Here is a 12739-nt window from a genome sequence, read left to right as displayed (position 1 = left end):
AATTTAGAGATGTCTTTGCTTGGTCATATGATGAAATGCCAGGCATTGACTCGAGTATCGTTGAACATGAAATTAAAATGTATCCTGATGTCAAACCAGTAAGACAACAGCTTCGGCAGGTGCACCCCAAGAAAGCCACTGCCATAAAAGCAGAAGTTGAAAAGCTTCTCCATGCTGGTTTCATCTACCCGGTTCCTCTAACCGATTGGGTATCGAATATTGTCCCTGTTATGAAGAAACAAGGGACAATTAGAGTGTGTGTCGATTATAGGGATGTAAACCAAGCTGGTCCAAAGGACAACTACCCTACACCCTTCATCGACTAGATAATTGATGAATGCGCCAGATGTGAAATCTTTTCATTCATGGATGGATTTTCCGGGTATAATCAAATAAATATCTGCCCACAGGACCAGTCAAAGACTGCATTCATTTGTCTGTGGGGCACATTCGCTTATCGAAAATTACCCTTTGGTTTAAAGAATGCAGGGGCGACGTTTCAGAGGGCAATGAATTATGCCTTCCATGACATCAAGAACATCGTTCAACCTTATCTCGACGACCTTCCGGCTCATTCGCGAAAGCGGACTGATCATCCGCAGCATTTAAGAGCGATATTTATACGTTGCTGACACTACAAGATAAGACTCAATCCACACAAATGTGTGTTTTACGTCGGTTCTGGTCGTTTACTTGGCTTTGTAGTCTCTAAGGATGGGATTCGTCTCGACCCTTGCAAGGTTCAAGCAATCATTAATTTGCCTCCACCTTCAAATTTGCTTCAGATTCAGAAACTCCAAGGGAAAGCAAACTTTCTGAGGAGGTTCATTCCAAATTACGCAGAACTTGCTAAAGGTTATACTCGTCTTTTGAAAAATGATGTACCTTTTGTCTGGGATCAGGTGGCGCAAGCTTCCTTTGATGCTCTGAAAGATTCTCTAGTAAAAGCATCATTAATGTATGCCCCAGACTATCAAAGAGATTTTAACCTGTATCTGGCTGCAGCAGATACGACCATTGCGATGGTTTTAGTTCAAGAAGTCGATGGAATTTAACATCCTATATATTATTTAAGTAAAAACTTAAATGATACAGAAAGCAAATATTCTTACGTTGAAAAGCTAGCACTCGCTGCTGTTCAAGCGATACAAAGATTTTGACATTATGTCCTCTTTCGGAAAACTACCATTCTATCAGATTGCAACCCCATGACTTATATATTGTCGCGACAGTTGTTGGGGGGTAAATATTCAAAATGGATAGCGATCCTTCAAGAGTTTGATCTGGAATTTGTCAAATCCAAATCAAAGAAAGCTTTAGTTTTTGCGGAATTATTGTGCGATCTCCCATCGTCGTCCAACGATGAAACATCAGAAGAGTCAATCGTGGACGAAAGTTTGTTTCTGATATTTGCAAGCAATGAATGGTATGGAGATATAATAATTTATCTCCAAACTGTTATAGACAATTTTGTGCCTGGCAGCATCGGGCATGAACTGTCAATAATCCAAGGGATCCAAAGTCCCTAAACATGATGTTCCTACCCCTAGAGGAACAAGGTCAGCAAACCAACAGCTCTCAGATCAGTTCTCCACCTGAAAACAATCAAAAACAAGCAATCCTGAAATCAAAGCAGGTGCTCCACTAGGCTTCTGCGCTGAAACTCAACTCCTCCATGGTGTACCTGTGTTGCAAAGCAGGTAGAACAAAGGCCACCTACGCTGAGCGAGATGGGACAAGTGGCACACTGAGTCATTGCTCTGGAATCTTCCAAAAATGACACTTGGATCAGGGATTTCGCCTTGTGATGAGTCAGAGGCTCTGTTTCTCCAAGTGGAAGCAAGGTTCTCCAAGTGGACTCAAGAACTGAAGATCAACTGAAGAGAGAGAGGACACAAGGCAGCTACACACCAGTTGCAAGCTGACTCATCCTTTCTCAATTCATCTATATATTGAGCTCTCTCCTATGAGCTCAGGAGGCTGGAATTTTGTGCAAAGTAATGATATGCTGTTGGTTTCACTATAGAACTATTGGGTGATTGCTTGAAGGAGGTGAAGAGGAGAAATTATTTCTGCTGGGAGGTGTTGTTGGATTGGGGCCTTCAATGGTTGTAACACTCTCAGAAATTTACTTCTTCCATTAATAAAAGCTATTGAGGTTCTTCTATATGCACTTGTTTCAATGATGTATTGTGATAATTGTATATTTGATTTATGCTAATCCTTGAATCAGTTATGATTGCATGCTTCTTGTAGTTTCCTTCTTTGTTATTTTGCAGGATCTCATTGTAGCTGGGCCAGCAAAAGAGCAAGGAGCTAGGAGCAAGCAGCAAAGAGAAGAGATTGGAGCAAATATTAAGCGCAAGGCAACAGTTAGTGCATTTCTTCATTCTCTCTGGCTTTCATAAAGAAGTAAACCTTAAGTAGTTTTATTTACAGTTGTTGCTGAGGTACTATCACCCTTAGAGTGGGATAGGGTCATCCGAATCGGATACTTTTCCCTACAACAAACTGGCGACTCCGCTGGGGATCGTATCTGTTTGATTGTTTGTAGTATTTTTCTATTCATTTCCTGAACAAAAGAGTACCAAATCGAAAAGCTTTTGACTATATCAAAAGCGAAGTAGAGGGCAGCTACTCTAGCTCATTTCTGAGCATGTTCATGATTTGAAGAGCTGATCTACAAGGATCCTTGTAAGCTCTTAGTGATATCTTTTCATCTTCCTTGTCATCCCTTAGTGTGTGCTTGACTGATAGCTTCTGATTTGAGCAAAAACTGTGAATTTTTGAGAAAATTGTGACCCGGAAACTGGGAAAACGCAACTTTCATTTTCCAAAGCAGGTAGTACACAGGCTACCTGCTCTGCAACGCAGGTCCCGAAGGGGCTACCTGCGCTGAGAGCCAGACTGGCTGTGCAGCACCTGCGTTGGCCCAATTTTGCCTTGTGCATTTGGGGTTTCCTCCCTTTTTCTTGCCTGTTTTCACTATAGATTTTGCAGCCAGTTACCAGTCTTGTACCTGTTCTGAAACCAACCTTACTTGCCATCATTCCACCTCTGTTATATAACGAAATTGTACTTGTTCTTTTGTATTTCTTACATCATTTACAATTTCCCATAACGAAAGTGAACTAGTCTTGCTTTGGCCTCTTAGATCTGAACCTGTGTTAGGCATTTTGCTGGTCTAAAGAGTTAGCTTGTTTGCTGTCCATAGCTGATTAGTCTTTTTACTTTCGTCATTATGGTTTGATTTCATGCATTTCCAGTGTTTAAACAAGTAAATCTTAAGGTGTCTTTTGATTTTGGACCAGCTTGTTTACTTTCGCTTGAAATCGAAATCAAAGTTATATAACAACTTTCTTTTTGTAATACATCAACATTAAGAAAGGGAAAAGAAAATACATGCATTGTGCATTTTGCATTTGACTATTTGCATACTGATTTAGGAAAAATTGCATTAGTGTGTGCTCTATGATCTGTGTGAAAAGATTTGTCTTTCTTTTCCCTCAGTAGTTAAGATTTTCAAAGTTGAAAGATTGGAAAGTTTGCTTCTCATCTTAGACTGCATTCAGGAATTTGTTACATACATCTCATGGTGATCCTTAAAGGCAAACTGCTAAACAAGATCAACATTAAAATAAATTCAATTTACATAACAACGCTTTGTAACATAACGCAAACACATAGAGGTCTAGGTAGAGACGTGTTCCGGCGTCGTTAAACATAGTGACTGTCGATCTCTACGAAGGTGGGTGATTCCTCCTGAGAGTCGGTGGCACTAATACGGACTTGTGCTCCCACGTACCGTCGCGTATATATTGGGAGACCCCTCTAGGAACAAAGCCTTTATCCATAGGAAGCCGTGTTAGCCACCCTACTGATCGCGATGCAGTGAACACAGCATTCACGAAGATTGACCACCCGTACCGTAAAACGTATTCTGTGGTTTCGCGAAACGTTTGGCACACCCTCTGCGTAGAACTCCAGAGAAGTTTCTTTTGGCCTTTTTCAAACTCTATAACTGAAAAAGTCCATCCGAGCATTTGTCACTTCGGGCTCGTTAAAACATCGAAGGAGACTAGAGTCATCTTTAGCTTTTTCTCGACTCTTAAAACATGAAAAAGCAAAGTTGTGTCTAAAGTGTCGTTAATAAAATTTATTTTAATCGGAACATAATCACCTGTTATTCCCACGTTGATCTTTCAGTTGAAAAGTATGGAGCCCACCAACCAAGGAAGTCACCTTGGTGGAAGTCCCAATCCCTTCTCCTCTTGGGGAGATGTTGGTGCGCCTCATATGGCCACATTGTCACTTCCAGGATTGACAATTGGCCTACCTGTATGGCTCTTTTCAACTAATGTAGTTCAGATCACCACTAATCCTGAGCAGTCGAATCAACAGTTAGACCAGTCTAGAGCTACCCACCAGCCTTCCACTTCTTACAATTCTTCCTCTGATCCTTCATCTTCGCAAGGTAGAGCCGGCAAAAGTCAGCCTCCCATGGAGAAGAAGGAGAAGAAGAAGAAAGAAAAGAAGCAGAAGGATCCTAAGGCGAAGGCGACTGGGGGCAAGCAAAAGACATCTGACAAAAATCCACACACTGCACCGACCGGGCCTAAATCGCCATGTGTCATTTGCAAAGGGACCCACTTCCACCGTGACTGTCCTTGTATTCCCCGGATACTAAGGGACTGGTCCCCCAGGTTGCACAATCCGGTAGCATCAACCTCTGATAGACATGTTGATTGCATTCTGTCAACTAGCGAGAGTGAAGGACAAAGAGGGAGACCAAGATCACCCTGCAGACTGTGTGAAGGCGATCACGCCATCCACCGTTGTCAATTCTTAGATGAGGCGAAGAGAGTTTTGGAAGATCGTCCGGTTTCACCGTTACGACTTCCTCCTGTATACCAAAAACTCGTGCCAAGTCCCTCGATAGTTGAAAATCCAGCTGGCCCGATCAAGTGGTCAGCTGAAGTGTCGGTCATTGAGAATGAACCTACTGAATCCAGACCAGACGAAAGTCTAAAGGTCGAAACGGCAGTTGACCCAGTTCTTCCTTCAGAGGTTTCATCCTCAAATGACACCATCGTTGAAGATTCATCTTCAAATGACACCCTCACTGAAGAGAACAAGGATGACACCATCCAGATTCTTTTCATCAACACAGACTCTGATGAGCATCAGGGCAACGCGCCCATTCCTTTATCGCAGGAAGGAACATCGTCAGGGTCGTATCCGGCCGTGTATTCGGTCCCACCACCAAGCAACCTGGTTGTGTCCTTTGATTGGAATCAACTAGGCAAACCCCGATTACCAGCCAGTATCCCATTCAGAATCATCGTCCAAATCTACAGAATGGTGATGGCTGGAACTATCATTGATGAAGGGGCATCTGTGAGTATCCTTTCCTCTATTGCTTGGAAAGCACTGGGTTCCCCGGCGCTTTTACCTGAGATGAGAAATCTATCAGGTTTTGATAAAGGAACCAGTCGCCCGTTAGGGATTCTCCCCAATGTTCCCGTTACATTGAAGGGGAAGACAGTTCATATGAATGTCATGGTCGTCCAGGGACCCTTGGTGTATAACTTACTCCTTGGACGAGACTATATATATTGCATGGAGGCGATAGTGTCCTCACTCTTCAGAGTTATGTGTTTTCCGCACGAAGGAAGAATGGTCAAGCTCGTAGACCAACTTTCATTTCCAGGATCACGCGTCGCAAATAGTCAAATACCATCCCTTAACGGTTTATTCACTCAAGGAATGCCTCCACCCCCGGTTCTACTTCCCGATGAATGCGAGTGATTCAGAAGAAAGAACTGGGACCTAGGGGGCATGCACCCTGGCCTGCCTTGGGCAGAGAAAACCTTGGGTATAAAGTTAATTTCCGCAGAAGAATATGACTAGTCCATACCCCGTCCGGCATGGAAGAGAGGGTTGTTCTAGGATAAAGTTCTTTTGTCAAAGTTATGTGAGTGAGATAATCAGCTTCTCGCTCCCCTTGTCTAGGTAAGTAGGATGCCGAGGGAGGAGATCCATTTGTGGCGGCAAGTAGCCACCATCTTTGAAGGCAAGCCTCACCCATTAAAACATATGTTTTGAAGGATAAGTAGGGGCAGCCTCCAAAGAAAGAGATGAAATTGCTGCAACAAGTGGTCACCATCTTTAGTAACCTAGTAATAGACATCGCCGGAAAAAAGAGTTTAGTTTGCGGCAGCGAACAAAACCATTTTTCGGATAATAAGTAAGAGGCAAACCTCCCTCCGTAACACCAATGTTTTATCTGTTGCGATCTTGCAAAAATCAAAAAGTGAACTGATGGGAAGACAAGTACCGTCGGCACCGAAAAATAACGAGAAGACAAGTATCGTTAAAAATATAGAAAGACGACAAGTAGAAAAACAGAGGTGGGACAGAGGAGGGGTAGCCTTGAAATTATACTTTATACCTGGGGGCATGTGAACCTTTTGGAGTGCAAGCATGGGACAACTATTTGTTTTTTTAAATTTTTAGGTCCTCCCTTTAAACCTGTAGGTCTAACCCGTTAAACTCGTAGGATTAGCCATTTCCAGCTTGCATAAAGAAAGGATGTGGGGCAAAAGTTAAAACTTGCCAAATTGGAGTAACTAGTGAGGTATAGCTCCTTAAATATGACTACCTCACCTGAGGAGTTCCTTGTATTAAGACTGGTATAATCGAGTAGTTTTAGCACACAGTTCATGCTCGTTAAAAAATAAACGCAAGATCCGAGCAGTTTTAGCACATAGTTCATGCTCGTTAAAAAATAAACATAAGTTGTGAGCAATCTTCCCCTAGAGTTCAAGCTCACCCAGAAAAAATGAACCGGTAAATAACCTTGGTAAATGTAACCTTTGACAGCCATATTAAAGCCCTTGGTCGTGTTCTTGCAGTCTCACCTCCATCCGTTCATTTGGCCAATCGTTCATCTCCATATGTTTGTTTACCCATTTTGAGGAACAGCTGCGAAGAGTGATTTCACTTAGCCATCCTTGTGACACTGCCGTGATTGGAAAATTCCAACCTGTACCTGGAATCTGCTGCTATCCCTGTTTGTCACTCGTTCCTCAAAAGACGAGTCTTCTTTGAGCTCTTTTCTCCTGACTCGTAAAATATGAAAAGTTTGCCGAGTTTTGGCCTTCCAGCTCGTTAAACGACCGGAAGAGCTATCCCTCCTCTAGATTTTAATCTTTTTGGACCTGAGGGATTATTGCACAAAAAGATCGAGCGCTTGTTTTGTTCGGCTCGTTAAAGCAATCGAAAATTCATCCCTTCTGTATTGTTTTATACTTTTTCGGACTTAAGGGATTAGATGACGAAAAAGGAATTCTGGAGTTGACTTTATGTACCTTTTCAGACTCTCTAAAAATGAAAAGGACCGAGTTATCCTTGTCGTTAGACTCGTTAAATTCATTAAATAGCGAAAAACTTGTCTTTAGACGAGAACGAGTTTCCCTATCACTAGGCTCGTTAAAACATAGCGATGGGCTTGCCCGAAGGGCAGGTTATAGAACAAGCATATGTTATCCTCCTCAAGCTTGATAAAAATAAAGAGGTACTGGTCAGCAATGACTGGGGAAAAATTGGGAGAACCTCACAGCTTTAATGGTAGCAAGTCGCTCTTGAACATGACACTTTGTCCTCTGTATCACATCGGGTTGGGTTGTTTCATTCACCGGTCTCATCACCATGGTCCTCACCACACCGTCCACATTTGGGGTAATGCTACCAATCCATCACATCAGTGTCGTTATATGTTCAAGAGATGTTGTTCTGCAAAGAGTCAACCATGTCCCATCCACTGCCATACATTTTCCTTCATCCATTTCATGACCGCCACCCTGAATCATACATCACAGTTTGTTTTCACCTCATCACAATCACTAGCTCCGTTCCGTGTCACTGATGTGGGATTCATTAAGGCCCTCCTTTGACGGATCGCTCCTTGTCGACATCAGCTCATTATCCAAGGAGTTGATCTAGGAACAACCCCTTCAGTACTTTGAAGCTTGCATGCCTCAATGGCAAGTTTCTCACTTCCGGCGACAGGTATACATCAATGACCTTCGACCAGAAGATTTTGCATGGTGGTCGACGCCAAGTCCTTTATTCCCACCATGTGAATTGTACTGCCGTACCTTGAGGGTCATCATCCTTATCGGTGATTCCTCCCGCGCTTGTTAACGGTTTACATCATTGACCGGTAATCAAGCGATGTCTTTCCATGTTCGACGTCAAGAAATTCTCACATGGATCGACTTGTACATCGAGTGAAGATCGGAAGAGATTGAAGACCCCGGATCTAGTTTCATCCATCCGGGATGCGATATATATTCAGGATATAAAGACATTTGATATGTACATCATTGCAGCAGATAATCATCCTTCTCAAAGGATGATAATTTCAGCAGAGAATTATCAGTCTATCATCAGACGATCGTCTGTGCTATGTACCAAAATGAATTTATAAAGCTGAGCATGGGAATGCCCGCCTCAGCTAGATCATGAAAAAGAATGAAAAAGAATGTATTGTATTGTATCTTATTACAGGACACTTCTCAGCAGATTGAATGAACTTCGGATCCTCCTAATAAAGCATTTCACCCGATAAACGACCTCATACTTTAGGGGGCATCTGTTATAGACAATTTTGTGCCTGGCAGCATCGGGCATGAATTGTCAATAATCCAAGGGATCCAAAGTCCCTAAACATGATGTTCCTACCCCTAGAGGAACAAGGTCAGCAAACCAATAGCTCTCAGATCAGTTCTCCACCTGAAAACACTCAAAAACAAGCAATCCTGAAATCAAAGCAGGTGCTCCACTAGGCTTCTGCGCTGAAACTCAACTCCTCCATGGTGTACCTGCGTTGCAAAGCAGGTAGAACAAAGGCCACCTGCACTGAGCGAGATGGGACAAGTGGCACACTGAGTCATTGCTCTGGAATCTTCCAAAAATGACACTTGGATCAGGGATTTCGCCTTGTGATGAGTCAGAGGCTCTGTTTCTCCAAGTGGAAGCAAGGTTCTCCAAGTGGACTCAAGAACTAAAGATCAACTGAAGAGAGAGAGGACACAAGGCAGCTACACACCAGTTGCAAGCTGACTCATCCTTTCTCAATTCATCTATATATTGAGCTCTCTCCTATGAGCTCAGGAGGCCGGAATTTTGTGCAAAGTAATGATATGCTGTTGGTTTCACTATAGAACTATTGGGTGATTGCTTGAAGGAGGTGAAGAGGAGAAATTCTTTCTGCTGGGAGGTGTTGCTGGATTGGGGCCTTCAATGGTTGTAACACTCTCAGAACTTTACTTCTTCCATTAATAAAAGCTATTGAGGTTCTTCTATATGCACTTGTTTCAATAATGTATTGTGATAATTGTATATTTGATTTATGCTAATCCTTGAATCAATTATGATTGCATGCTTCTTGTAGTTTCCTTCTTTGTTATTTTACAGGATCTCATTGTAGCTGGGCCAGCAAAAGAGCAAGGAGCTGGGAGCAAGCAGCAAAGAGAAGAGATTGGAGCAAATATTAAGCGCAAGGCAACGGTTAGTGCATTTCTTCATTCTCTCTGGCTTTCATAAAGAAGTAAACCTTAAGTAGTTTTATTTACAGTTGTTGCTGAGGTACTATCACCCTTAGAGTGGGATAGGGTCATTCGAATCGGATACCTTTCCCTACAACACAGACCCAAAAATTCAGGCCTCACACCTCTCACTCAGAACAGAAACGTATACGATACCAAGCGAAAGACTACATGATCGTCGGTGATACGCTTTACCGTCGTGGTATCGATACAGTTCAGAGGAGGTGCCTCACCCATGAAGAGGCCGAAAAATCCCTGAATGAATGTCATTCAGGCGCGTGTGGGGGGCATCAATCTGGATATGCTACAGTACAAAAAATCTTACGAGCAGGATACTTCTGGCCAACCATGTTCAAAGATTTCATAACCGCAGTCAGAAGTTGCCATGCTTGTCAAATTTTTGATAGCAAAACCAGAAGACCACCTGCACCTTTACAGCCAATAGTTGCTGTTGGGCCTTTCGCCAAATGGGGCATCGATTTCATGACATGTAACCCCACCTCGACCGGGGGGCATGGGTATATTATAGTCGTTGTTGACTATTTTACCAAATGGGCCGAGGCGATGCCTACATTAGATAACACTGGTGAAACAGCTGCCCTTTTCTTTTTCAATCATGTAGTCGCCAGGTTCGGCGTACCATAGGCTATGGTTACAGATCATGGGTTGCATTTTCGCAATCACATGATGGTTGAATTAGCTACCAAGCTAGGGCTATCTCACGACAGCTCTACCCCGTATTATCCGCAAGCCAACGGACAAGTTGAAGCAATCAACAAGGTCCTGAAGCGTATGTTGCAAAGGATGATCGGGGTTCACAAAAGAAGGTGGCACCTAATCCTGTACTCAGCCTTGTGGGCTTACCGAACATCGGTAAGGAATGCGACCGGCTTCACACCTTTCCAACTGGTGTATGGCCTAGAAGCAGTCTTGCCAATCTAGTGTGAAATTTCGTCGGTTAAACTCGCAATTGATCTCCTCCCCGGAACTTTGGAAGAAGAGGCCCGTTTCTTGGAATTAATCCAATTGGATGAAACCCTTCGTGATGCCGCTTTGGCTAACGAAGCCCATAAGAAACGAGTCAAGGCGCAGTTCGACAAAAATGTCAAACCCCGTGTCTTCTCATAAGGTGACTTGGTCTTTCTTTATGACCAAGAATCCGATAAATTGGGAGCAGGTAAATTTAATTCTTTATGGATGGGCCCCTATATTGTTAAATGAGTGTTAGCAAAAGGAGCCTACGAGTTAATGGATTATGACAGAATTCCACTGGCGCAACCCCGTAATGGGTTGTATCTCAAGCGTTACTATGCTTAAATAGTAACCTGTATGCTTTTGTTGTATTTTGTTTTCGCTAAAGTGTTGGTTTTGGTCGAGTAATACACCTTTTTACATTTATTGCAGATGTCAAACCTTCTGGAGACATGTGTTGGATATGCCGACGGAGCGAGTCGTAGTTCGCGGAACCTATCCTCCGTAGCCTGGGCCATTTTTTATCCAAGCGGCGAGTTAGTAAGTTTCAGAGGTGTATGTATCGGGCAATCAACGAATAACATCACTGAGTATAGCGCGTTGATAGAACTACTCTCTGATGCCATCACCCATGGTATACGCTGACTAATCGTCAGGCTAGACTCACAACTCGTAATACTACAACTCAATGGTATATATTCCGTTCGCAATCCAGCTATTTATCGCATGTTCCTAAGAGTTAAGATTTTGGAAAGACAATTTGATTCAATTCAATACCAGCATATTTCTAGAAACTTAAACACATTAACTGACTCATTAGCAAATTATGTGTTAGATAGACATTTCGAAAATCAAAATATATATATAAGTTGTTTATCGTTTATACATAATGTTCTGTAACCAAGACAAAAATCGGTCATATGACCCAAAAACTCAAAAATGCTAGGGGGCACCCTAGCCTAGTGATGCTCATGATAGCACGTCACGGCCTGTGCAATCATGCGTAAGAGACGAGTCCATCGTCTAGGCACACCAGTAGTATGCCGCTACAACTGTAAAGGTAACTCATCAATCCTCACATCGGGAATGCCGAGAGTAAGGTTCTCAACCTACTCCTGCACAGCTGTAAGGGTCTTGACCACATCAAGGTCGCGGAGAATAACCCTCCCAGCTGTCTCCCCTGCTGGGGCAGCGACTGGCGCTCTCGGGCGAACTGCTGGATGAACAGGACCAACATCTGCATGCACACATGAGTTTGATTAAGGTCTTGATAGAATAAAGCACAAGGACATTATAAATAAGAACAGTAAACAGTGATATGGTCAAAGATTTTACCAATAGCGCCCCACTGTTCGCCATCCGGCAGTGCCAAGTCCGGATCACCTCAGAAATCCATACCAACATATGGATACTCGGAATAGACCATCTCCTGATGCTCGAACCACCTGAAGAAGGTATCAGTGAAAGAAATCTGAGATTGACCAGCATGCCTAGACATGTGATCAACCCATCTCTGCATGCGTGGCTCGGTAGGAGAAGGCAAGTCGAGTGCAATATACTGAGGCTGCATCAGTGGTATTTTCTCCAAGGCAAAGGCAGTCAGAATAGAACCAAATCGAAAGTTCTTCAGCTTCCCGTCCTTTACCTTGTTCAACTGACTTTTCATCTAAAGAAGTACTGCATCACACCAGTTGAATATTTTCGGTTGGAGACACTCCAAGGCGTGATGCACATAAGATCTGTTGGGAACATGAAGAGATGCGCTACCGGCCATCCTACCAATAGTATACAGAATGGACCTGAGAGACCTGTCAGTAATCTCACGGATAACAACCTTGCCGTCTCTACTCGGCTGGGATCCCTCCCTGCAATACTGGCGGACATAATCTCTCACGGAGTCATTCCCTCGGGCCGAACCTGACAAAGAAATGGGGGCACCCTGCCTCGACAAACCAGTCAAGAAGTAAATGTCTACCACGGTCAAAGGGATGGATTTGCTCCTGATCTGAAATACTTGGTTGATAGGATCCCAAGCATCAAGCATATACTGCAGTAAGGAGATCTGTGCTCTCATACTAGAGATACGGAAGAACTTCAGCAGGCCACAATTCCGCAGCACGTTCACCGTCACAGGGTCATGGAGGGCAATCATGTCC

This window comes from Pinus tabuliformis, chromosome X, assembly GCF_031772625.1.
Source record: "Pinus tabuliformis cultivar Carrire ecotype Pingquan chromosome X, CPIR1, whole genome shotgun sequence".
NCBI classification, from domain to species: Eukaryota; Viridiplantae; Streptophyta; class Pinopsida; order Pinales; family Pinaceae; genus Pinus; species Pinus tabuliformis.
The sequence above is the reverse complement of the archived record's forward strand: the minus strand, read 5'-3'. Positions refer to the sequence as shown.